At 45.3% G+C, this 26,157-nt stretch overlaps 1 protein-coding gene across 3 annotated transcripts in view; it reads left to right on the top strand.

Annotated features, from left to right (window-relative positions):
• Nucleotides 1-26,157, top strand: part of MBD5 (methyl-CpG binding domain protein 5) — a 375,507-nt gene that overhangs the window by 33,368 nt on the left and 315,982 nt on the right. For 2 of the 3 annotated variants that reach the window (XM_085645611.1, XM_085645613.1), the window contains exon 2: nt 16,778-16,953. The exons of the other annotated variant lie outside the window; for it this stretch is intronic. The gene's annotated coding sequence lies outside the window, so the exon portion shown is untranslated. The remainder of the gene's footprint in view (nt 1-16,777; nt 16,954-26,157) is intronic. 3 annotated transcript variants of the gene reach the window in all.

Below are 26,157 nucleotides of genomic sequence, written 5' to 3'. Positions count from 1 at the left end.
CAGGTAGCCTGCACGCACACAAATATAGGTAAGTGACAACTATAAAAAGATGCCCTTGTGCAGCAGACAGAAGGATCCGAATGGGGCCAGACAAATACGAGTGGAATGGAAAATTATGAAAGAAATCAGCAACGGATTTATACATGACATTAGTTTCACAATTTTGTTCAGAGATACCTGCAGGTTTATAGCAGGCGATGGGGCACGGTAAGTAGCTCAGAGTGGATGCAAAACTCACGGCTGTTGGTGGATGAGTCTATATAATAAAATGCACAGAATTGAGACTTTTGAGTGAATCCTTTCACTGCCCCTTAAGTCGACCCATTCAAGTCCCCTTAAGGACTTTTTTGGTCACTATTAATGAATTTAGGCACTTGCTAATTTCAGGGGTGTTTTTGTCTTTTAGATGTGAAAAGATTAAAAGGGAGTTTTTCTAACAATATATAACATAGTTGTATGAGTTTATTTTTATATGGAAACATAGTAGTAAACATTTTGTAAGAGGTTAACTGGTGAAGCGTTGACAGTATTTGTTGGTTTGTTTTAAATATTGTGTTCTTTTGGACTCCCGAATCAAAAATCCTTTTAAATTGCCTGAATTTAGATTTTTGGGCAGAAGTCTCAATAGTATTTACATGAATAGGTAAATTGTACCTTGAATGCTTTAGTGGGCAATATTCGTAGCTCTTAGGCATCCTGGCATTAAGGTTCAGTGTTTAGGGACTTCATCTTGTGCAACTTGATTCACCAGCGATACTTTTAAAGCATCTAGAAAAGCATAGATAACAAAAGAGAACTGTAGTGTTAATTTATTGTGCTGTGCAATCACACAATCCTCTGTACATTCATAGACTGACATCAGTTTGCTTTTATTGAGACCTTGCTGAAATCTTTACTAAAAATAAGTCATTATGTCTACATATTTTACATTTGTTTCCCAACATGTTTTACTATTGTGTAGGGTTGTCTATGCCATATATTCTTTCAGGATATCCACAGACTAAGTGTTCAATTTAGATTTAATTGATGCAGATTTATTTGGAAAACCAGGAAAATTCCTGTGGATATCTGTCTTTCCTGCTACTTCATTGACATCCTCATGATTTTGAGAGTGCATGATCACTTTAGAGATGGTAACACCATCAATTTTTATCTTTATCTTATCCAATATATATGGATCGGAAAGCCAGAGAGATGTTTCATTGCACAGTATCTATTGCCTGGGTGTAGCCGACTGCTACCTTACTAAATCATATTTCACTTGTTCATTCTGAAACCAGCATTTTGTATTATTATTCACATGGCTGCACATAGCATAATTTGTGGTTTTGTTTTACACCTTCTTCGGTCAGGCAAACCCTTTGTATTTTGCAACTTTGGATCTAAATTGTAGGCACTCGTGCACGATACGCAGCTTTGTTAATTAGATGACCTAGTGCAGTGGTCTTCAAACTTTTTACATTTTTTATTTTATTTTATTGAACTTTGTGCAAATTACAATGAATACGGAATTTGGCGTGCTTCAGCATACAGAGGTGACAGTATACAATGCCACAATATTACTGTTAGTCAACCAGATGAGCAGTATATGAAGTGACTATGTGGGCATAAATGACACCTGCAGGCATATATACGTCGGGCATCACCGGATGTGGGCCTATGTTTAGAGTGGCGGACCTGCTACACGCGACCAGTCAGGGTAATTTATGCTGGGAGGTCACATTAAGGGAGCTAATATATTCGTCAGGGTCGTGCAGTCGGTGAAGATATGCCACCAGGGGGGCCCAAATATCGTGCGGGTGGATTGCAAGTGGCATGAGGTTCCAGTACTCGGTCAGGTGTGTTTGGCAATATGCTGCATCAGTAAGCCACGCCTTAGTAGATGATGCTGGTTTACGACCCCAATGAATCGCCACCAGTCTCCTTGCAAATATCCGCAGCACCATCACTAATCAGCAACTGGCATTGGGAATTGCTTTAACGCGTCCTAATAAACATGTGAGCGGGTCAGGCGTGAAACAGTCTAGGGTAATGACACTAGTGATTTCACACACCGCTCTCTAGAAGTCAGCCACTTTTGGGCATGTCCAGGCTAGGTGTATAAACATGGCGTCTGGCGCGGAGCATCTCACACAGTTTGCATCAGCAGCATAGCCCATTTTGTGGAGGGCAGAGGGGGTACGGTATAGTCTATGTAAAAATTTGAGATGTATCTGTCTCAGTCTGTAGTTGGGGGAGGGTCTTTCGGTCTGCTTGCAGCAGTATTGCCACTGGTCCTCAGTCAGCCCAGTGGGCAGGTCTACCGCCCAGACACCACGGGCACGTTTAGTGTTCGTTTGGGAGGCTGCCAGTGTAAGCAAGTAAAGCCCTGTAATAAGTTTGTGGGGTGACGTGGTTGTGTGAATATACTCAAGGGCCGTATTGACCGGAGGGGCATGTGGGAAGTCTTTGTTAGTGTTCCTGCAGGTTGCCCGCATTTGATAGTAAAGTAGGGTGTCCAGCGGGAAGGACTTGGATTCAGCCATGCGTGTAGGGGCGGAGAAACTGGCCATCCGGGTAGAGGTCTGAATGGGTGCGTATGCCTAGTGATGCAGCACGGCACACCATACCTTTGTTATATAGTGGAGGGAGGGAGGGGTTTTCTGCAAGCTTCATTGATGGCGCATATAGTATGTCAGTGCCTGTCTGGTTACGGATACCCTCCCATGCCCAGCGCAAGCACTCCACTGTATTCATTTCAGATCGGGGTGCGGAGTCCCACAAGGATCATCAGTGAGGCCGACCCTCTTCAATATCTACATGGCCCCCCTCGCAACCATCGTACAAAAACATGTCCTCAGCATCGTATCCTACGCCGACGATGCCCAGCTCATCCTCTCCCTCACAAGAGACCCCACCACCGCCAAAATCCACTTCCAGAAAGGAATGCAAGAAGCCGCGGACTGGATGACCAACAGCTGCCTGAAACTCTACACCGAGAAGACAGAAGTCCTCGTCCTTTGAACCACCCCTTCAGCATGGGACAACACCTGGTGGCCAACCGCCCTCGGGAGCCCACCCACCCCCGCAGACCACGCCAAGAACCTGGGTATCATCCTCGACTCCTCACTCACCATGAACCGACAGGTCAACACAGTCACATCCAGCTGCTTCAACACCCTCCGCATACTCCGCAAGACCTTCAAATGGATCCCCCCCTAAGCTGGCATCAACAAGTTCCTACTTCGCAAACTCCAGACCATACAGAACACCGCAGCCAGACTTGTCCTTGGCATCCCCCGACAAGAACACATCAGCCAACATCTACGAAGACTCCACTGGCTCCCCGTAGAGAAAAGAATCACTTTCAAAATCCTCACACATGCCTACACAACAGACCTGAATACCTCAACGACAGTCAACTTCCACATACCCAAAAGAAGCCTCCGCTCCTCCAACCTTGCACTAGCCAAAACCCTGCGCATCCACAGACCCAGAGCAGGCGGAAGATCCTTCTCCCACTTCGCAGCCAGGACATGGAACGAGCTGCCAGCAAACCTCAGACGCGCCCCCCCCTGAACACCTTCAGAAAGACCCTCAAAACCAGGCTCTTCGGCTAAGCAAACCAGTGGACCCCCCCCCCGCGCCTTGTGACCCCCACGGGTGAGTAGCGCGCTTACAATTTCCCTGATTGATTGATTTTATATGGCATGAATAATGCCATGTGAAGCGGCCACGGGGAAACCAGGTATGTTTCCGCCACCAAGTGTAGCTGGCGGGTGCAGCCAGAAATGTAGGAAGCTGGCCTGGGCACAAAAGGCGTATTGTTTAAGTTCCGGTCTTCAAACCTTTTAATTTTGCACCCCCCTCTCAGTATAAAAGAAATCATTGCCCCCCATTAGTTATGTTAAACCTTTTAAAAAGGCAATCAAATACATGATTGGCAAACATAGTATTTTGGTTAGCTAGGCCTTAATGTGTAATGTATCCACGTTGTGATTATGTGAAAATGGGGGCGGAGAGGTTTGAAGAATAGTTGGAGTTCCTTTGCTTTTTGCACATACGCCCAGCAAAATATAAATGACAAAAGAGGTTAGTGATTGCCCATTACAGAGTGGCTTACTGCTGATCATTTGTTTTCAGCTTAAAACAAAGCACTGCTATCAGTATGAACTTTCTTATAACCAGAGCTTGGTGCCCCCCCCCCCGGATCAGTTAAGGCCCCATAACCCCCCCCCCCCACCGTTTGAAGACACCTGACCTAGTGTATACAGAGAAGTCTCCTTTAAAATGTCCATTGATTCTTCAGTGACTATATATTTTATGTTTTTTGGTGTATTCTTTTAAATGAAGTCTTTCTGTAGAAGACTTGGCTTCTCCTATAAACCTTTTGTTGAGGCTGTACTTTACTCCATTATGTGATTCACTTCTACTTTCATGACTGTTTAACTCCACTGAATTTTAAATTGCTGCAGTTTAATATCTAAGCGTTTGGACAGGTTCATGCCTATATTTTGATTTATAGGCTTTCAGTCTTTGTTTACCTCCAGTGCGTGACAGCTTCACAATTTTAGAAAGCTTTTTTTCTTAAATTACAAATGTTTTTTTTTTTTTTTTTTGGCAGACATTCTTTTTTTAACACTGTTTGAAAGAGCAATACTTTTCTTTTAGAAGTTCACAGTCGAACTTTGTCTTGCCTAAGAACATTTAAAAATGCTACTGCTAATTAGTGTTTTATCCCAATTTACATTTGTCATAATTTCAAGTCTCTGAATCCAACATATTACAATCAAATATATAACATTTAATTATTAATGCTGATGGATATATTTTGACCCAAAGCCCTGTTTCTATGGGCTCAAGTTTATTAAACATAGTATCCAAAAAGCAGGGCTTATCTGACCCTTAAATCAGTGAAGCAAATCCTTCCACAAGGAACAGGCTTAACTTTGGATATAATGTGCTCTTTCCCATATACCCTTTTCTCATTTTAAGACAAGTTGTGGTCTTGCTAAGAAAATAGAGAGCGTGGGGGCATGACCGAACCACCAAAGATGGGGCAGCTCACCGTGATAGCGCTCCCAGACCACCTCCTTTACCTTTACTTGGCATGGCAATCGACTTTGCTGGCCCTGCCAAGGTGGGCTGAAGAACATCATGGGGCCTGGTGGATGGAGCAACAGCAGTGGCCTCCGTGCCCTGGGGCCTAGAACTAAAGCTAGGATTGACCAGGTGAGGGCATGGCGAAGGACTGTTGGCATAGGCGCCTCCCGGTGAATTAAGAGGCGGAGAGCGACTCATTGTGAAGTTGGAAGTGTGACTCTGGGGGCGGGAGCAGAAAGGCAACATGGGTTGACATCACCACCTCCCTCGCCCACCCCCTACCCTTTGGGATGTCCCGTGTATGCTAACTTTCACTTCATCATTGAGATACACTCTGAAAGGTATGCCACCCATGAGGATTGGAGATCGACTGGGTTCACTGAAGCTGCAGCTACTGAGAGCTGGCCGTGTTTTGGCTTGCGGGCCTGACTAAAGGACTGCCATGTGACAGATATTGGCTGTTTCTCATGGCTGCTCGTGCTGCCCATCCTTGTTCATCTAGACAGTGCAGTGATCCGGGCTGTAAGTCTAAGCCTCTGAGGTGCTCATCAGATCCTTTTACCCAATCTCCAGAACTGCTGTACAGAGACAGCCAGCGGGTAGGCTACTTTGGTGGCCGACTGCCTCCTTTTAATTCTTCGTAACCTTTCAAGGAGGCACTTCGGATTGCTCCTTTATTCCCTAGCTACCGGATGGCAAAGACTGTTGGGCTGCTTCTATGACCGATAGCCACCTTTCGCAGTGTGTTATTCCCACAAAGTGGCTGAGACACTGAACTGCACGCACTTGTCCACCAGGCCGCTAGATGGGTAAAAACAAAGGTCCCAGCCTGCAGGCACAGACCAAGATACACAGGTTTACGGCTCTTCCGATGGGTCACCTGGAGCTGGCCTTGACCATGACCCCAACCATCAAATGAGAAGGCCAATGATACTGCCACAATCTTGCAAGAAATACAGGCTTCCAGTGTGGCTGTGAATCCAAAATTGGTGAGGTGGGCACCAGCATGCCGCTTCTCCAGCAAGATCTACGCAATGTCGTGCACAGGGTCTCAGAAGCTGAGGGCCGGATCTCAAGGCTTGAAGTTGAAATGGTTGCCATTCGAAACAACGTGTCATAGTTACATGCACACACCAAGACCCAAGAGGTCAGGATGGAGGATGTTGAAAATATAGATCCAGACTCGACAACCTTCAATTTGTTGGATTTCCCAGTCCATGCATTCAAATGGCAAAACATAAGGATGTAATATTCAGTTGAATGAAGTGGACCTCCCTTCAAGGGTGAAGTAAGAGGATAGAGGAGAAGAACAGAGGTTGATGGATATTTGTGTGAAGTAGGGTTTGGAAGGAAACCTGGTTAACGAAACAGCAAAGCAAGAGATGCCAGTGGATGTGAAATGTTCTCTTTGAAGCCAAACAAAAGAGTAACATTTCCTAGACAACTGTTGCATGGAAATGCAAAGAAATTTGACTTTATCTCTTTGTAGACAGTTTGACTACCTGATATAAACTGTGGCCTATAATGTCTGTGTTGCGACCTGCTAACTATGATTGTTTTTTTGTTATCCTTAGAGTTGCACTATAATGATACAGAAACAGAAAACTGTAGTGACGATCAGTAAATAACATATCTCATTACAAGATTTTGTGAGATATGTTGAATAAATAAAATACATTTTAAGAAGGGCAGTACGTATAACTAGCCAGCGGACATTTATGGAGGGGGGTTAAGTAACACGCCGTAAGGGTGGAACTCTATGGAGTAAAATGATGGAACTGAGTATTGGACACTACGCGTCGGTGTCCTGGCTGGAGCAGTCCGAGTGAGGAGCGCTAAGGGGCACTCGAGGGATAAGAGCATGGGAGTGAGGAGTCTGTGCGAGGAGATACTGTCTGAGAGGTTTCCAAATATCTTTAGGACAGGCTGTAAGGAGCACTAGGGAGGAATACACTTTATCTGTCATATTATAGAAGGTCACGGTACAGAGCCAGGCCTTAGCAGTGGGACATACGTAGCTGCCCCATTGGAGGGTGATCTCGCGTTTAGCTAGGAGTAGAGCAATGACAGCAAATTTACAATGGTTGTAAGGATAGAGGAAACATTGCCCTAAAGGGCCATGAACAGGGATGGGTCGATAGACATTGAGATCATCTCAGAGAGTACCTGAAACACTTCCGTCCAGTACAAGGCAATTGGTGGGCAGGTCCATATTAGATCGGGAAAATCTGCGTCTGGTCTGCGCCACTTGGGGAATCAAGTGGCTAGGACCTTTACCAGGAACGGCTGAGTGACGGGTGACGATAATTCCATGCGTCACTCATGCAGAAAAAATGACGGAACGAACGGTACCAATATAATAGCCTTACAGATTGAATGTGTCCTTGTGTAATGTAACCAGTGCTCATGTAAAGCCCTCAAATACCTGTGGGTCGAGTTCGCACTATATAGATCTGCAAAAAAAATATATGAGGCTCAGCATCCTGTGATTCTGGGCAATCACCTAATCTCCCCATGCCTACCAAAAATGAATGTGCTCATGTGTACGCGTAACTGGTGCTCATGTAAAGCGCTCCAATACTTTCGGGTTGAGTTAGCGCTATATAAATCTGCAACAAAAAAAAGCCAAAAAGTGAGGTCACTTGGTTTTGCCAATGTTTGTTTAGTTGTAATTTCGATTCTACAAGTGGGGGGTATCAAAACGATTTATTGTACTATTGCTTGGAAACTCAGAAATCTAGATCCGCCAAATTTAAAAGCTTATCTTTTAGTATTCTCAAATATTTACTAGATTTTTAGAAACATTTTAAAAAACATGATACCCTTAACTGTTTAAGAATAGCACACGTTTAGAAAATCACTTTTGAATTGGACTTTGCTATTTGTCGAAATATTTCAAAAACATGATCTCCTGAGCTTTTGAATTTGACCTCCGTATACACCTTCTTGGTGCATTTCTGAAACCATCATCCTTTCAAGATGACAGCGACCGGCCCTAGGAAGCCGGCTTCCGTGCCCTATATTTACATACACCCCGTGGCCAGAAGGGTAGTACGCTGTGGGTGAGGCTTAGCCCTCAGCTAGAGAACCAATTGCAAGTGCTCCGGTGACTGCCTGAGTGCGGTGTAACAGACATGCTACCAATCAGTGAGGCTCGACGTGGTATCGGCGGCCAATGAGCGGACGTGGTGAGTGTTGAGATGGATTTCGTAAGGTACCTTTGGCATCACTGTTTTTGCCATGGCCAAAGGACCGTGCTTGGTGCTGCTCTGCAGCAGGAAGAGAGAGCGTCAAGGACTATGTGACGGAGTGCCTGCAGAACAGGTAGGTACGCAACATGGAGGGAGGGGAACAGTAAATGAAAAAGGTCAAGTGCGTTCATGCTGGAAGATTACGAGAGAAAATGGAAAGAGGGGACTGAGGGATTTCGGGACAAAACGCCAGATCAATATGTAGCATTTGAGTAAAGGGAGTAGGGTAGCCAAAGTGGAGTGGTGAGTATTAAAAGAGACAAGGTGGAGGGGTGGCTGAAGATGGAGAGGGTGAAGAGAGAAAGAGAAGAACAAGCGCGGCCGTGAAAGTGAAAGGCCACGCTAATTAAAACAAGCGCAGCCCCGGCGAGCGTCGCGTAGGCGAGACCTAAAAATGGCATGGGACAAGCCAGAGCCGTATGCAGATACGCAGTGTAATCTGATGTTTATTACCATTGTTAAAGGAGGTGAGGGGCATCGTGAGCAAATTTAGGCTTAGCCTTTCGTGAGTCATGGCACCTTCCTGCACTCAACACTAATTATAAATAGCCTATTATATGGAGAGAGTTGAACTGGAGCATGGCGATGCCTCTGAGAATAGTACTAATTCGGGCCTGGCCATGATCGGGGCAGCAGTGTGCAGGGTCTTGATAATTGAAGAGACGAGCCAACACCGGTCTGGGGGTGGTGGCTCCGTAGGGGGCAATGTCCTGGGACACGATGGGCCTGTTTGCTGGAGAAGAAATAGATGGTTTTACCTGCTAGTACCATGTCAAGAAGCCATGTCCATGCTGGGGTCCTCCAGCGCTTCAAGAAGCCTGATGAGCCTGTAATTGTTGTGCCGGGAATGCCCCTCTCCATCTACAGTTCAGGATTTTAAGTGAAGAACCTTGTAAAGCTGTCATTTGTGACTGGAGCTCCTTGACTGTTGGGCAGAGGACTGTGAGAGTGGACTTTCTATGACCTTCCTGTAGAAGACGACATTCAGCCCCACCACAATGATTTTTGTCTAAACGCGGACTTGGAACCCTGGATTGCTTGTAGTATCTAATCAGATTTGCCGGTATTTTCTTCCTGTGTGAAGTCTGTGGGGCCAGCGGGTCCGACCTTTGTAGCTAACCGTTCCTTGTGCCCTGCAGGCTTTATTGTTTTCATCTTTACCATCGTGCCATTCATGCAGCGTCAGTCACCACCATGCGGGCCAAGTAGCTCCGGTCCCACATTGTTGTTTGTCGAGTCTGCCAGGCCCCTGGAGTGCAGGTGTAGTGGATGTTCTTGTCTGTTAGGGGACTGTAGTTAAGTATCTTTATACAGCAGTCATGGGTGCCATTTGCTTTGCACCTCTCCGAATTCCCCGGGGAAAAGGGGGTGGTATACAGCCTGCCTTTAAGGATGTGTGGCAGGGAGATCCAGGATCTCCGGTCGGTGCTCACCGTCACTGCAGTTGCAGCACACAGTGCAGTGCATATCTCTGCACTAGATCCATTGACCCGTTCACCACGTAGGTCTAGGTCCACTGATTGTAGAAAAGTCATGCCCATGGGATGTTCACCTTACAGCTGGCCCCTGGTCATGTCAGGCAGTCCCTATGCTCCTTCGTGAGTCTTATTCTTGTGTCCTTCTGTGTGCCTGGCATCCTGGTTAAGTTTCCCTGGTAAGAGTTGGTTAGAGCCCAAGGGCACCAAATGTATTTTGTAAAACCTGGCAAGTTGCCTGCAAGAAGATGCAAGGGAGCTGTCTGTTCTCCCCTCACACACCTGGACCTTCTACTAGGTCTGTATCTCTAAGCAGGGCTCGCGGCAGGTGCCAAAGAAAAGGCTCACCTGGGCGCCATGGGCGGACCCAGAAGCCGTGTCCTCAAACCCACCTTGTTTTCCCAGGTTCTTCTTGGTGGGGACAAGGGTCACCCTGTCTCCAGCCAGTCACCACAATCACAGGTGGGCTTGAAGGTCCCTGCTCTCTGCAATGGCTGCTGTAGTAGGCTTCACTGCCGCTTGATCCGTTGGACCCCCAGGCAGTGAGGGCAGGCTACATCGCGCGACAACGATAAAGGCACTACTAGGGCAGCTTCCGGCGCAGTGATGTCAGTTTGGGCCTGCCCATTCGGAAGATAACTCAATTGCTTGAAGGGCCACTTGGAATTTATGCATCCAACCTCTACGTCATCTTTGCCACGCTCCCAAACTTTGACCACACGCTCATATTACTTAGGAAATCAGTGAATAATAAGTTTACTGTTAATAGATGAAAATAGCTAGATCAGTAACCATAGTGTACAAAACTGCTATGTTTAAGAATGAATAGCAAAATTGTTTTTAAATCCACTTGGTAAACATACATATGATTCGAAACAAGATTGATGAAGACAACCAGACTGAACGTAGAAGACACGTCCTTCGACATAAAGAGAATCAACTCTTTTTGGCAGTAACATATATGTTAATAAAGATCGTCAGTTTTCCCCATAATGGGAAGGAAGATTGAAATGCTCAGGCATTTTTTGTAAATAACATTTCGCCTCATTTTTTATGTCTCGCCTACGCAGTGCGCATGCGCTGCGTAGGAGGACCTTTAGCCGTTGTACAGCTCTTTTTCGAAGCACATATTCGTGCTTCTGGCGGCATACAGCTTGCGGGAGTGTGCAGCGGCGCGCCACAAGCACTAGTATGTGCTTAGAAAAAGAGCAGACTGCGTGCAGGCACGCAGCAATTGCGGGCTCTCGCTCTCTCTCGCGCTCGCTTTCTCTCTCTCTCTCTTCAATGCTTGTTCTCTTTCTACTCCTCCACTTTTCCTTTCACTTCGTTAGACTTCCTCAACTGAAACATCCGTGAGTGGTTTTGTCATAGGGACATTTTGGGTCCACCCCGCGGTCTTGCAGTTATAATAAATGCATTCTGTGAGTTGTAGTAAGCTTAATTCCCGTCTGTTAAACCAACTGGACTAACTCAAAGGAAAACTATTATTTATTGGAAAAAGATCAGAACTGCAAGCGTTGTGTCCCAATGACCTAGAATCATGTATATATCCTCCCCTCGGGTGCAGATTTCCCAGATTGATCTTCTTCAACTTTTTCAACCTTATTGCCTTGCGTTCACACTATACACTGCCTCCCGTCCACCCGTTTTGGAGCAATGCTTCACAATTATTTACTCTTTTGCTTCTCCACTGTACCAGATACCAGCTGCAACCCTTCCGTGCAGCAGAATGTCCTTGATACCACTTCTCCCAGTTGATTGTAATTGCTGTTGTTCACTGCCTCAGGTACTGTCTTTTCACCTCCTTATTCCTCTTCCTAGACCACCACAGTCATTTGTCCCACTGCCGCTCTTACTCCATACCAAGTCCATGGAACCTTTTTCACCCACCCGTCTGACCAGAATTTCACCTGCTTCTCTCATCTCCATTTCATCCCTCGGGGTCCCACCGTGGCTCCATCATACTCCTGCAGTCACTTTTCACATCCCGCTGGTCACTTCCGATATTAACTGGCTGTCTCTTTCCTCCGACATTTCTAATTTCATGGTACTTTGTATTTATCTGCTACGTTGTTCACTGTTTCACCCCTTGACCCCCCCCCCCCCCCCCCCTTTGCTATCTTCAGGATTGCGTTGACTCTATTCCCTCCTGGTCCATGTTTCTATTATCACTGCTTCTTTTCATGCTGCCTTTAATCAGATTTTTGATTTTTTTTTTTTTTTTTACAATTTGTTGAACCCATACACAAAACATAAAGCGTAGAAGTCCTAAATGTGGAAATTACGCTTAACTGAATTATGTAAATATAGTTTGTAAACATTGAAATGAAATATGGAAGATTGCTGGCGGGCCCTTAAGACATCGCTCTCTTCTGCAAGATGATTACATGGGGACTAAAGGTCAGCGTGAAGGAAGTTTGTGTGACACCCCAGCATCACTCAGCGCCACCCCAGCATTACTCAGCGCCACCCCAGCATTACTCAGCGCCACCCCAGCATTACTCAGCGCCACCCCAGCATTACTCAGGGCCACCAAAGCATCACTCAGGGCCACCACAGCATCACTCAGGGCCAGCACAGCATCACTCAGGGCCAGCACAGCATCACTCAGGGCCAGCACAGCATCACTCAGGGCCACCACAGCATCAGTCAGGGCCACCACAGCATCAGTCAGGGCCACCACAGCATCAGTCAGGGCCACCACAGCATCAGTCAGGGCCACCACAGCATCAGTCAGGGCCACCACAGCATCACTCAAGGCCACCACAGCATCACTCAGGGCCACCACAGCATCACTCAGCACCACATCAGTATCACTCAGCATCGCCTTTGCACTAGTACACCACCACATCATCATCACTCAGCAAGACCTGAGTATCATTCAGCATCACCTCAGCATCGTCTCCGCACCAGTCACCCCCACCACTACCACCTCAGCCTGCTCTCGGGATCTGGCATCTGTTGATTCTCCCCGAGCGTCTGGCCGCTGCTAGTGTTGTAATACAGGTACTAGTTCCCAACCTTCACCCTCTGATTGTTTATGCCCCCTCAAAAAAAATCTTTAACAAACAACCATTGGAATAGACAGAAACAAGTTGCCAGCATTGCAAGAACAAAAGAAAACTGAGGAATTTTTTTATTGTAAATACTTGTTTTAATATGGTCGTTCAGTTGTACATAATGCCTTCTTGGTCATATATAAGCTAACAAAAATGCTTCTGGCACTTTTTTATTATAACTTTTCAGCATGCTGCACAGCAGCAACACTTCTCAGCTTGAAGACATTGGCAAAGTCAATAGTTCTGGCTAAACACTTATAAGGCCGCAAAGGCGAGACCTATTGGCTATGCCAATGCTTGTTTTAATTTTCGTCCTGATCCATCTTATATATTTAAACTTTGGGTATCGGACTGGATGTAAGGTTGAATAATTTGTCAAGCATACCTTTATCTATATGTGATTTTCGAGGCGGCTGTTAAGTCTCTGGGCACCTTCTGACGTTGACCCTGTTTTTTTGAGCATCATGCTGGCCATACAAAATAGAGGGGTTTAAGATTAAAGGTTATCTGAACTTGACTGAAGTGTGTGTCCACAAAGGTTGCCTTCGCCCATTTCTCCTATAGGTATGCAGAGTTTAAGTAACTTTGTAATGGGAGGCTAATATTTGTCCTATTCAGCGTATGAGTCCCATTTGGGCAATCAATCTGTATTTTGAAGTATTTACAGAAAAGCCTTTGCTGGAGAAAGGTCAAAATGTCTTGTGGAATGGAAATGATCATTTGCGATGTAAAAGTTTGATCTGTGTGATTTGGAACGCTGATGAACTCTCATTGATTGATTCAAGAACGCCATTTTCCGTTTCGTAGCATATAATTGGGCGTGCATATTTGAAAGCCACCGAGCAGTCCCTTTCGTAAATTAGCAATATTAATTTCGTAGATGATGCAAGTACAGAGTGCTCCTTCTTTAGGGCTTCTGTAGAGCTGTGTTTAATCAAGTGACTGACTAACATGCCCACAATCACTAAGTTATTCACAATCTAGTTATAAATATGCGGCGAGTAATTTACAAATGGAGCTTGAAGACTGGGAGCATTTCGAATGCTTAGGCGAAAAAAATATAGAAATCGCATTGTCCTGTAATTATTGCTGTAAATTTACTAGCACACTCGTTTCCATTCATATTTTTGCTTCCGTTTGTTAGAGAAGATATTTAAAGAATTTAATACCGGATCGCATTTCAAAAAGAAGTATTACTTTTAAATTTCCACTGCACCCTTTAAAAAGCAAATGCATTAATGTGCAATTTATGGCAGTTGTTTAGAATTGAAAGTAGCAGGTAACATCGGCTTCGTTTCTTTACTCAGGATTGCTTCTAACCCCATTTGTTGTGACCTATTTTTATGTATAATTTTCCATTTCCACGACATTACTGAAGGTATTTTTAGATGATTTAGTCAGGGGCAGAAGTAAAGCTTTTAACCTTTTCATTGCGGCTTTCCAGTTCCAATTACCTGAAAATACCTGATTAGAGTGTATGAACCATGCATTTTTCAGTTCTCCAATTCATCACAGTTCAAGGGCATCATTCAGTTAAAAGAGCAGCCTATCAAATAAACTGCAACAAGAACAATAATATTTTTCCAGTCTACCGACTATGGACTCGCTATACACCACTAATAACCCATGTACTATTACCAACATGCAGGCTTCAGCTATTTTAAATTCTTAAATTATTGTGCTACTATTGGTACTAGTACTTACACCAGTATTAACATCACTACTAGTAATGGATTACTAGTATTACTGGTAGTACCTGCAGTTGAGGTAACACTTGTATTGCTATTATATTTGGTTTTACTTAATGGTATTGGTTGTTGTTGTAATAACAGTACTAATGGTAGTGGTAGTAGTCGTTTTTGTGTTCCCGCCTGCAGCACATAGCAGAGAAAAGCAGATAGGTGATAGAGCGCCACTTGGAGCTGGGGGAGAGGCACACGGGTGAGAAAGCAACAAAGGGTGAGAAGCACACTAGGGTGAGCACATCACGGGTGAAAGAGAGCAACACTGCCCCTCCGGTGGTGGGGAGGGTGGATAGAGAAAGAAGACAGCTTGAAACCCCATGAACTCTTGTGGAGTGCTTAACCAAATATAAAATATATATATATATATATATATATATATATATACAAGTCCTGCTCCCAAGGAAGAAGGCACGTACACCAGGCTGTCAGGATACGGCTTTTTTATTTTCTTGGGTCTCCCTCGACCCCGAGATTAGAGAGACACATTTCGTCTTCGCAGAAGGTTTTATCAATCCATATATGTATAGCTAAAGCAACACTCTATTAATTAAGTTTGTCGTCTTTGAAAGTCATAGGACACAACAGTACTTGATTGAAGAGAAAGAAAGTTATGGTATTAATAATTGATTCTCTTTTTTTATTTTTTTTGTCAGAGGGTCTGTATGATCTTGCACAAACAGCAACTCGCATACATCCATTCACACTGACAAATAACTGTTTGAAAATGTTCTAAAAAGAATATTTTTCAAAATCTCATGTTGGGTGTAAAAAATTATTTATTTGTACGTAAAAAACAGGTAATTAAGTAGTAGCTGTATCCCATGTACAATATCCCACCTTAGTTCTGTCCCTTCAATTAGAGAAAGTTCTAAAACTGTCATGTAGACTATGTGTTTCTTTGCGCTGTATTCTTCACCTGCTGTTTTGCTGGGGCAATCAGGTGTTGCAGGATCCACCAGAAAGCATGATCATTTTTTAAATCTAGAAGTACCGGCTCCTCATGAAGTCGCAGCACAGCACGGTCACCCCTAAGGGTATCTGGGCGCTGTGGATGCAACGTCAGAATAAAGGTCAGAAAGGAGCAGAAAGAGGTAAAATAAATGTCGAGAAGGAGCAGAAAGGGGCAAAATAAAGGTCTGAAACGAGGAGAAAGAGGCAAAGTGCAGGTTGGAAACAAGCAGAGAGAGGCAAAATAGGGGGCAGGAGCGAGCAGAGAAGGGGCTGAAAAACGAGCAGAGGAGCCAAAAAACCGAAGGCAGCAGAGGGTAGAGGACTGCGGGCAAGCTGGACAGGAGGACCGTTGCAGGGGGAGCTGGCATGAGGACCTGCTCAATGAGGTCACCATGCGACCTCTGTTAAGTAGGTCCTGGAGGGTCAGGCGGGGCGCTGGATGGTGGGAGATGGGGAATAATGGGCAGAAAGAGACCAAATAAAGGTCAGAAACGAGCAGAAAGACAAAATAAAGGTCCGAAAGGAGCAGGAAGAGACAACATGCATGTCCAAAACTATCAGAAGGAGGCAAAATAAAGGTCAGAAATGAGCAGAAAGACAGAATAAAGGTCAGAAACGAGCAGAAAGGGGCAAAATAGAGGTCAAGAAAGAGGACAAAAACAAGTCCAAAACTTGCAGAAGAAGGCAAAATAAAGGTCACCAACGAGCAGAAATACGAAAGCGAATACTTGGTGACAAGAATAGGTGCTATTTTACTGTTTCCCCACATTTATGCTAGACATACACCTATGAGCCCTGGTGCTTCTGGAAAATAAAAATGACCTCGTATTGAAAACCAAGATGCTCCAGTTCTCAACAATGTGTAGGGCCTTCAAGAAGGCTTGGAACAAAAGTGATAGAGCTCGGGGTTGCTGCGACTCTTAACCTTTCTCTTGAGACCCCCCTGGTTCTCATTAATGTTTCCCCGCTTGCGGGTTGGCAGGCATAGACTTGTGTAGCAAAGTGAATGTTATGTACTCAAACATGTTTGTTTACGTTTCTATCAGGTGGTTTTGTAAATCTGAGAGGGAGTTCACTCTAATATTATAGGCATGTTTGTGCATTCACTATATTGTTGAACAAACATGGATATATATAACCCACCCATGATTTGCTCTTTTGTATCATTAATACTGTTTTGTGTGTTTTTTTTTTTTTAAATATTGTTTTTGCAGATACTGAAATTCACTGTTTTCATACCACCACGACTGTTAGGAGTTTGTACTCCTGTTGGTCTAGATGAAAGTCGAACTGGTGTGGTTTCTTCCCCAGAAGCTGGAACTTCTGATTTACCCAGCCCGATCACTGAAGAACCTTCATAACCTGAATCTTTCCGTGCGCAGGTCAAAAGGTCAGTTTAAGCAAATGAAATATTTCAGTGAATTGGCTATTGACCATAAGAGCTCTGGGTTAACAAATCAAGTGAAGAACATTTTTATACTTTTGAAAAACTTTAACTTTTTATGACACAATAACCAATACTCTCCATTAATGTACAATTGCCAGTTTTTCCTATGTTTTTGTCCTTTACAGATCCCCTCCCACAGGGTTGCATATCTCCCCTTTAAATTCCCAAGTTTCTACCTTCAGAGCATCTCCTGATTCTTAACCAAAATTTATCCAAATGACTTTACTGATTTGTTCTCTGGCATATTGTATTAGAGTACTTTTAAATATTAGGTGCCGCTGCTCCATGAGATATGTCTCTTGATCTTATTTCTGTGTAACTTTCATTCAGTTGAGTTTGAAAGAACAAAAATAACAAAGTCCCACAACAGCTAAATGCTTTTAACGCTTACATTTTCTGTTTTTGCTATTTGTGGAGCACTCCTGTCACTAGGCAAGGTTGCCTAGTGCCCGTGAAGGGGGAGTGCCTGCCTGCCTGGGTGCCTATTAGAAGAGCCAGGTTTTCAGTTTCTTTCGGAATTCCAGTATGGATCTGATGTGGTAGGGAAGTTTGTTTCAAGCTTTGCGTGCGATATAGGAGAAGGCTGGACCTCTGATACTGGCCATTGGATGTTGAGGAGTTGGTTGGTCAAGTGGGGATGTCTAGCAGATGTGTGAAACTGAATGTTGTTGTTGAGGTATTTTGGGCCTTGGTTGTGTAGTGCTTTGTAGGTATTTGTAAGGGGTTTGAAAAGGACTCACTTATGTACAGGAAGCTAGTGAAGGTTTTTTCTGTGCTTGGATATTTGAGTGCGGTGATAGAGGTTTAGCGCGAGTCTTCTGACTGCGTTTTGTATGACTTGAAGTCTATTTTTGGGTGAGCTGGGCAATGATACCAACGTAGAGGGTGTTGGCATAGCCTGCTGCTGGTTATGATGGCATGCTTGATTGCTCTGTGGGTGTACAGGGGGAGCCACTTGAAGACTTTCTTGTGTGTTTTACAGGTATGGAAGCATGCTGAGGCAACTGTGTTGAATTGATTGATCATGGAGATTCAATTGTTGATCATGATTAAGACTCCATGTTTTCCGCTTTTACTTATGTTTACAGCTAAATACAGACAGAAAACTTTTTATTTTCCTGTCTGTATTTTTAAATTTGGATAAAAACGGAAATTGTTTCCCCCACCCCAGTGTGTCTAAATGCTTTCATCTATCACTCCCAGACCATTAGCTGTGTGGATTGACAAGGAAGGGGGTTAAAAAAGAAAGTAATTTTTGTAACTGGCCTAAACAGCAGGGGATATGCACAAAGTTGCTACTAATTTTGATTGTTTCCATATAAGGGCATCAGCCTATTATCTGTTGGTGTTCATATCGTTGAACTCTGTCAGGCATTCAAGTATTAGTCCACATTTATTGGTTAAATAAATGTGTAAATATACTGGTTTCAACTTTATTTTTCAGAAAGCCTAAAATAAATATGGGTAAATACAGATAAAATTAGCAAAAAGTAAATATGGATAAATACGGATGGAAATGTCAAAAAAATAAATAGCATTAAACCGGGAGCCCTAATCATGATACCCAGGTTCCCGGCAGTTTTGAATAGGCTGGGAGTCAGGCCCTGCTTAGTGGGCTACCAATCAGTGGACCAGAGTGAAGTGTCTGCCAAAGAGGACCACTTCTGTATTGTCCCTGTGGAGCTTAAGACAGTTCCATTTCATTCAGTCTGCTACCTAGGCCATGCTTTTGACAAAGTTTGCTTGAGTGGTCACTGTGTTATCTGATTGGGAGATGAGCTGAGCGTCTCTGTAGGAGTTGATGATGTTAAATCCATGGGAAACAGATTCAGTTGTTGAAGGGGGGCTGTGTAAATGTTCCAGTGTGGGTCTCCGATACAATCTTTGTGGAATGCTGCATATCAGTTCGTGGATTTGTGCAAGTAGGGGGCTAGGCTGATTCTTTGGGTGCATCAAGCGAGAAAGGAGCTGACCAATCATACTGCCGGGACGAATACCAGTCTCGTTCAGGCATTGCATGGAAGACGGTGTCGAAGGCGGCAGAGAGTTGAATGGCTGCTGCTGTGTTTCTTGTCCATGGTGAGGTGGATGCACTCAGTGGCAGCAATTGCCGATGTCTCAGTGCTGTGATTGGATCTGAACTCTGATTGTGAAGAGTCCAGGAGGTGGATGTTGTTGAGGTAGTTGTTCAGCTGGGCATTGATGAGGTTCTCCAGGACTTTGCCTGAGTTGGGGATGAAGGGGAAGGGTGTGTAGTTGGCTACAGTCAGAGATTGTCGACTTTCTTGAGTGGCAGGATGGTGGCGGGTTTCCAGGAGTCAAGAAAGATGGTGGTGAGTGAGAAATTGAGAAAGGTTCTTAGGGCTTAGTAGATGGGGTTGAGCCCTTTGCAAAGATGTGGCGCAGGCAAGGATACGATAGGGCACATATGTTAGCAGGTTCTATTGTGATGGTGGCTGGCCAGCTAGTAAGTGTGGTTTCTGGGGTGTTGCTGCCCTTGATGGACAGGACTTCCAGTATTTGGAAGTCCGGTTGGAGGGCAAAGTTATTGTAGGTGTGTTGATTTTGTTTGTGAAGTATTGGAAGATTTGAGTGCATAGTTCCTGAGATGGGGTTCTAGTCGTAGATCAGGCGGAAGGGGATGCAAATTCCTTCACAATGAGGATTTCTGTGGTGTTGTAGGTGCTGTTTCGTGTCGGTTCAGTGAGTGCTAGGCGTTTTTTTGTGTGTCACTGTAGTAGCCTCTATCCTTGCTCATCTTGTGATTTTGTACCGGGGGTGGTGGGGCTGAGTAGTGGTTGATTGCTGTCGGACCAGAGGTCCTGTAGGCACTGGGTGTTGTCGGGGCACTGACTTACTGGCGCAGAGCCGATAGGCTTGACTTTGGCCCGCCAGTTGTATGCCTTCTGTGCGTAGCCGTCCTGTGTCTGCCATTAAAATGCTACTGGGACGGGGAGGAGAGGACGGTTTTCAAGACTAGCTCCATTGGAAAGGATAAAGCGAGAGAGCGGAGCAGGGCAAGCCTTACAAGAGCAAAAGAGCAAACAGACCAAAAAGAACAACAAAAAAACAAAGAGTAAACGAGATTCTTCAGAGAATGCATGGCAATGAGGAGGAGAGGACCAAAGGAGAGACAGGAGAGAGTTTAAGAGTTGGTATAAGACAAGAGACGGGTAAGATCGAGGCACAAAGAGGTTCATTTATAAAAACCAGCTTATTAAGTTTTTCTCCACGTTGGACCGCCAGCAGCCTTTAGGTAATATCTTTAGGCCTGATTTGACAGCGCAGCTGTTGTTTTCCCCATGTGATCAACAGAAAAAAATTATTATAAGCAGCACTACTGAAAGAATGGCTTTGGCTCCTCCCGAAAGTTAAAATCCCTGGATATAGATTTTGATTGGGCAGAAGTTGTGTGCTTCTACTGAAAAAGAGTGTTTGTATTGCCATTTTTACCTTGTGGAAGCGTTTATGTCCATAGAGCAGAAGTGAGTTGGTTATGGTTAACTGACACTTATTCAGGCGTGTCAGCCTTATCTATTTATTATTACAAGTTATGACAAAGCCAGTATTCCTTATTTATTGTGAAAAACATGTTTCTGATGAATTCTTATATCAGAATATTCCCAGGCACCAGATTGGATCCAGAACTTTTTTCAGCATAGCCGTTGCATGCTGGTAGGTGGCGTCATGCAGCTCCATGTCAACCCCAGTCCACTCGAAGGGAGTTATATATAGGTGCCACCCTAGCGAGCGGATATCAGTCCTTTTTTCTGCGCCTTTGTACGTGGAAATAGACGCTGGCTCCTTATTTCTTCTAGTCAGTTGACAAGTTTCTTATCACGTATGCTTTGGAACATGGCTCCTCTTAAAACTACAAGTTTTAAACCTTGTAGAAACATCCGCAACGAATCCCCATGAGGTGTGTCTCTAGTGTTGGGGCAATAATTCCAAGTGGTGTGAGGAGTGTGCTTTGATACTCCAGAAGGAGATCCAGAAACACAAAGCCAAGCTGTGCACTACGAACAACACCACAGGTAGTCGCGTAAGTCCCAATCCTGCTTTATGTCAAGGACAGGGACCCGTTCTTGTGACCGGTTATCATAAGTCCAATAAGAAGTACAAGAGTCAACTCTCCCTTGCCTAGCCTCACCTCTATTCTGAGAAGCTGCAAAGATGTCAAGGTGTCCCACAGTCTTTCTCTCGACCGAACCATTAAATTAGAGCCACTGTGTGCTTCCGTGGTCACTCCACACTCACAAGGCAGTATCCCCAACAATTTTGCCCCTTTCGAGGCTCACCTTCTCAACTAGGGGGGGCACCCCAGTCCTTTCAGGTCAAGGTAGGGGACTCCGCTGGAAATAACCACGTTCAAAGGGACAGCGAACCTCCTAGTCCACAACCCCTCAGGCTGCAGCCTCAGAACCACTTTAGATTGTCTTTAGCGGCATTCGACAACCATTTGGGAGGTAGTATCGGTCATTTTTTTCAATGGGGTACAGGCCATAATATCCGACATGTGGATCCCGCAGATTGTCCCACGGGCGAAGCCCTGCCTTTCCTTTCCAGCCTCTCCCAGCTACATCAGAGCCGTTTTCAGAAATCCATTTTGCTGCTTAAAGTCCAGGTCATTTTAGAGAAAGCCATAGGGAGAGTCCTGGCCTGAGAATTTCGAACTAAGGGTTACTCCTCTTATTTCCTATTACTGAAAAAGGACAGAGGCGCGGAAGGGCAAACAAGATGCTCACACTGATCCAGGTTCTATATGCCTTGGATCAAGGAGTCTGGATAGTAGCATTGGACCTCATGACACCTATTTCCTTTTTTCTGTACTGCTGGCCCACAAGTGAGCCACAAGCATTTTCTAGTTTGCCTTGCTCCCTTTCTCCATAACCAGTGCATCTCAGGTGTTTAATGAAGGCGATTGCAGTGATCAGAGCATACCTTTGAAAGTTGGGGTACCAGTCTTTTACTGCTTCTGCGACTGGCTGTTTGAAGGTGTGCTCACCACGGTCAGTCATGGACCACCTCTGGACGATGGCGTACCTCCTTATATTGCTGGGATTCACGATGAACGTGCCAAAGTTACACTTGACTCCTTCGCTGAGGCTCCCTTTTATCGAAGCCATCCAAGATACAGTACATGTTTGGGTCTTCCCTCCGGATTAACTTGTTCCTGACATTCTGGCTATGATCTCAATGTTTCACCCTCAGTGAGGAGGGTCTGAGACTTTTTGGCCTATTGGCCTCCTGCATCTTCCTGGTTGACAATACCAGATTTTACAGGTGGGATCTGTGCTCCCAGTGGGTCCAGCACCAAGAAAGCCTGTTAAATTCCATCCAGGTGTAAGAGGAGATTGCAAAACATCTACAGTATTGTCTGCTCAACCTCAATTGGATCAGCAACAGGCCCCTCTCCTTTTACCATCCATCACCGAGCAACCGGAGATGGGGCGCAATAAGCCCTCCCCCTACTAAACTAGCCCAAACCAAATTAGACCAATTTACCACCTCGGTGCCTGACAATTCTTAAAGCAATTCAAGTCTCCCAAGGTGGTGGAATCCAAAGTGGACAGCGTCCGCATCAATGTCTCCCTCATGCATCAAGATCTGTGTGTGAGAAGTGGCGGAGAGGGGACCAAAACTGAGACCCGGATGTCGACCACCGAAGATGACTTGGAATGAGTGCACCGGGCTCTTACTCTCCACCTGGGACCACTCTTCGCCCTGTGATAGCACGTAACCTTAACCATTGGGACTGGGATGTTCTTCTTTGTGAAGCCTGGACTCAACAAGACCTGCGTTATCTCAATGCCAAAATCCTGATTTTTGTGGACTACACCAGAGCAGTCCAGCAGCGGCGCTGCTTGTTAGATGTCAGGCAGAAACTCTGTGTGGTCAATGTCCAATACATGTTTCTTTTCTCAGCTCGACTCAAGGTCCTCTTTGACTCGTCGGCCTACTGTTTTTACACTCCTTAACAAGCGTGGGAATGAGAGACCGAGCAGCAGCTACTGCGTTGAACTGGCTCTGGTGACCTAGTGGAACCACTGGACTCCTTGGGGAACAGACCTGCTAGGAGTGATGATGTATCTCCCAAAGCTAAACTTTTGGGGTGGTGGAGGGGTGTAGAGGCATTGTTTTGTTATGGTTGTTAATTGTACAGTTTTATGTTTCAACTGTTTGATACCTCTCTCAGGTAATATTGTCCTTTCTTTGGGTGACTGGGGTTTCCGAACTAACTTTCCTGGATTTAGCTGTAGGATGTTATTCTTCTGGGCGACGGATGCTTCAGGGTTGTAAGTATGGAATGGGGTGGGGGAGTATGTTTTGAGTTGGAATGTTTTATTTTCTGGCACACATCACAAAACTCTCCACTGTGCTTTATCATAGTCTGGTGTTGGACTCCATGGTATTGCGCACCGACCGGCCCCCACTTTTGTGGGAACCTGGCTTACTTCATCCTCTGTTAGGCCCTCTTCCAGATGGGTAGTCATCTCCTGGAACGTTAACAGCCTCTTGGACCATATCAAGAGATCAGCGGTGTTGTGCTATATTAAGAGATATCATCCATATGTGGTCTTGCTCCAGGAGACACACCTCTTGGAATCTAGCTGTCCTTTCCTCTGCTGGTTTGGATATGATCCCCTCTTTCCCGTCAGATTCTCTAGGGACTCGAGAGGTTGCGATTCCCCTCCATAGATCCTTTTCTCTTATGGTCTCTGCTGTCCATGAAGACCCCAGGAGAGATATGTGGGCATTGAAGGGTGTATGGCAACCAAACAGTATAACTTTGGCTCATGCTATATTCCCCGACAGCTCTTACTGTTGACTATTTAGGCACTCCAATCCCTGGTGGTAGCACTTCCTCCAGGGGCGTCCCTGATAGGCGGGGACTTCAACACGGTCCCAGACCCCATACAGGACAGGTCTAACACTCCGCGCCCGGGGAATGGTGGCGCACTCTTCACGCTTGACCTCCTGGGCTGACTCCAGCGATCTCTGTGACTCATCGCAGTTGAGGAACCCCACAAAGTGATCCTACATGCACATTTCCATTGCCTACCACTGCAGTCCATTTGAATCCTGCTACAGGACATATCCGATCACGCACCCCTCCTTCTTGAATGGGTTACTCAGCCGAGCTTCCTTCTACTGATGTGGAGATTTATTGTGTGGCACCTGATGGATCAGAAATGTGTAAAGTTCATGGAGGTGGAACTGCAAGCCTTCTTTCGGACCAATCGAGGTTCGGTGACTTCAGCTGGGACTTCATGAGCGGCGAGCAAGCCTACTCAACGAAGCCTGCTTAAAGGATTTGTGAGGAAGAAGGAGCAGTGCCAACTGACGCAGCTGGCGGATCTAGAGACCAAAATTCTTGCCCTTGAGTTTCAGGCTCACAGTCCGGACTTGGAGACGTTGACTGCCATCTGGCACATTTCAGACTGTGACTGGTCTCTTTGGAAGAGACAAAGTAAAGCTGGAGAGCGTTGACCCAACGGGTGTTTAACTCTGTTGTATTGGCTGGTGACCTGTGATGTCTCCAGCAGGATTGTGCCGGCCATTAGAGACTCCTTCGGGGTCCTCTGTAAGGAGCTATCTGTGATTGCACAGGCCTTCTCAGAAATCTACCAGGACCTCTACACGGTGTTCCAGATCTCCCAGCGAGAGATGGAAATCCACACGCCTCCCCTCCCTTTGTGGTCCCTCTTTGCCCTCTATCCCGGACTCCTTGGGCCACGAGCATGAGAAGCCTCTGCCACCGGAGGTGGGGTTAGTTATTTCTGACCTCCAGTCCGGCAAGACCTCTGGCCCAAACGGGTTCCCGGTCAAATTCTTTAAATGCTACACCACCCATCTGATACCCCACCTACTGACCCTCTTTACTGATGCGTGGAAACGCAGTTCCTTTACCCCAGGTCTGGACAATGTCACTATTGTGGTCATACCTAAGGCGGGCCAGCCCACAAAATGATGCTCCCCCTAATGGGCAATCATCCTCACTAATGTGGACATCAAAGTCTTTTCTAAGGCCTTAGCAACCAGGTGGAGCCGGCCCCTATCTTAATTAATCCATCCAGACTAGTGCAGCTTCATGCTGGGCAAAAGCACCTGGGTTTCCATTCAGAGGGTGCAGTTTGCTCTTTCTCAGTCACCTCGCATTGTCGAGCAAGGTTTATTCAAGACAAGCTATTTTGGGGGACTACTCTCCTTTTCTGGCTAGTTAAAAATCCTCAAACTTCAGTGAAGACAAACTGACTTTTGATCTCTGTCTCTGAAAGCAGAGCAAATGTATCAAGATGACAATATTTAACCCGTTCCGTGCTCACGACGGAACCACTCCGTCATGAGCCACGGGTGCCGTGTGCTCATGACGGAGTGGTTCCGTCATGCTGCGGCCGTTGGCGGCCGCTCCGCCCACGCGGCGCTAATTCCCCGCCTGTGCGGGCGATTAGCGCCATGGGCGGAGTCATGACGGAACCACTCCGTCATGAGCACAGCTCAACCGTGACTCATGACAGAGTGGTTCCGTCATGAGCACGGCGCCACCGTAGTGCCCCCAAACCCCCCCCCCAGCGCTGCGGCGGAATTCCTGCCGCAGCCAAGGGGTTAAAGGCATCTTCATTGCTCACAAAGTGAAAGAGCAATAAAAATGGCATTAAATATTGTTATCTTGTCACATTTGCTGGCTTTCAGAGACCGAGGTCAAAAGTCACCTTATCTTATTACATTTATTTTTCTATCTGTGACTTGGGTTGGAGGATTTCGGCAAGTGACCTGTGTGACAATTGAACTGTGCAAAGCATGTGAAATGAAAGCCTGTAAGATGTCGGGCTTTTTTCTAACACAACACTGAAATAGCTAAGTGAACTGTTCAAACATTTCAAATATATTTCACTAGTTTTGAAGACCCATTTTTGAATTTCTACGGTGAAAAAAATTAGAATACTTTACTTGGTGATGTGCAAATTTTAAATATTTTTTCTGAAACCCAATTTCTAAAATTTGTTTATGCGCTATTATCAGTAAAACTACATGTTAGTGGGAAAGTTTTGTGGTTATTTCAAATATGCGATCTGTAAATGACAATGAGCTACCACATCATGCTTTGGTAATATATTTATGAAAAGTGAGTTTTTAAACATGAAC

This window comes from Triturus cristatus, chromosome 3_1 (genome assembly GCF_964204655.1).
Source record: "Triturus cristatus chromosome 3_1, aTriCri1.1, whole genome shotgun sequence".
Taxonomy (NCBI): Eukaryota; Metazoa; Chordata; class Amphibia; order Caudata; family Salamandridae; genus Triturus; species Triturus cristatus.
The sequence above is the reverse complement of the archived record's forward strand: the minus strand, read 5'-3'. Positions and strand labels throughout refer to the sequence as shown.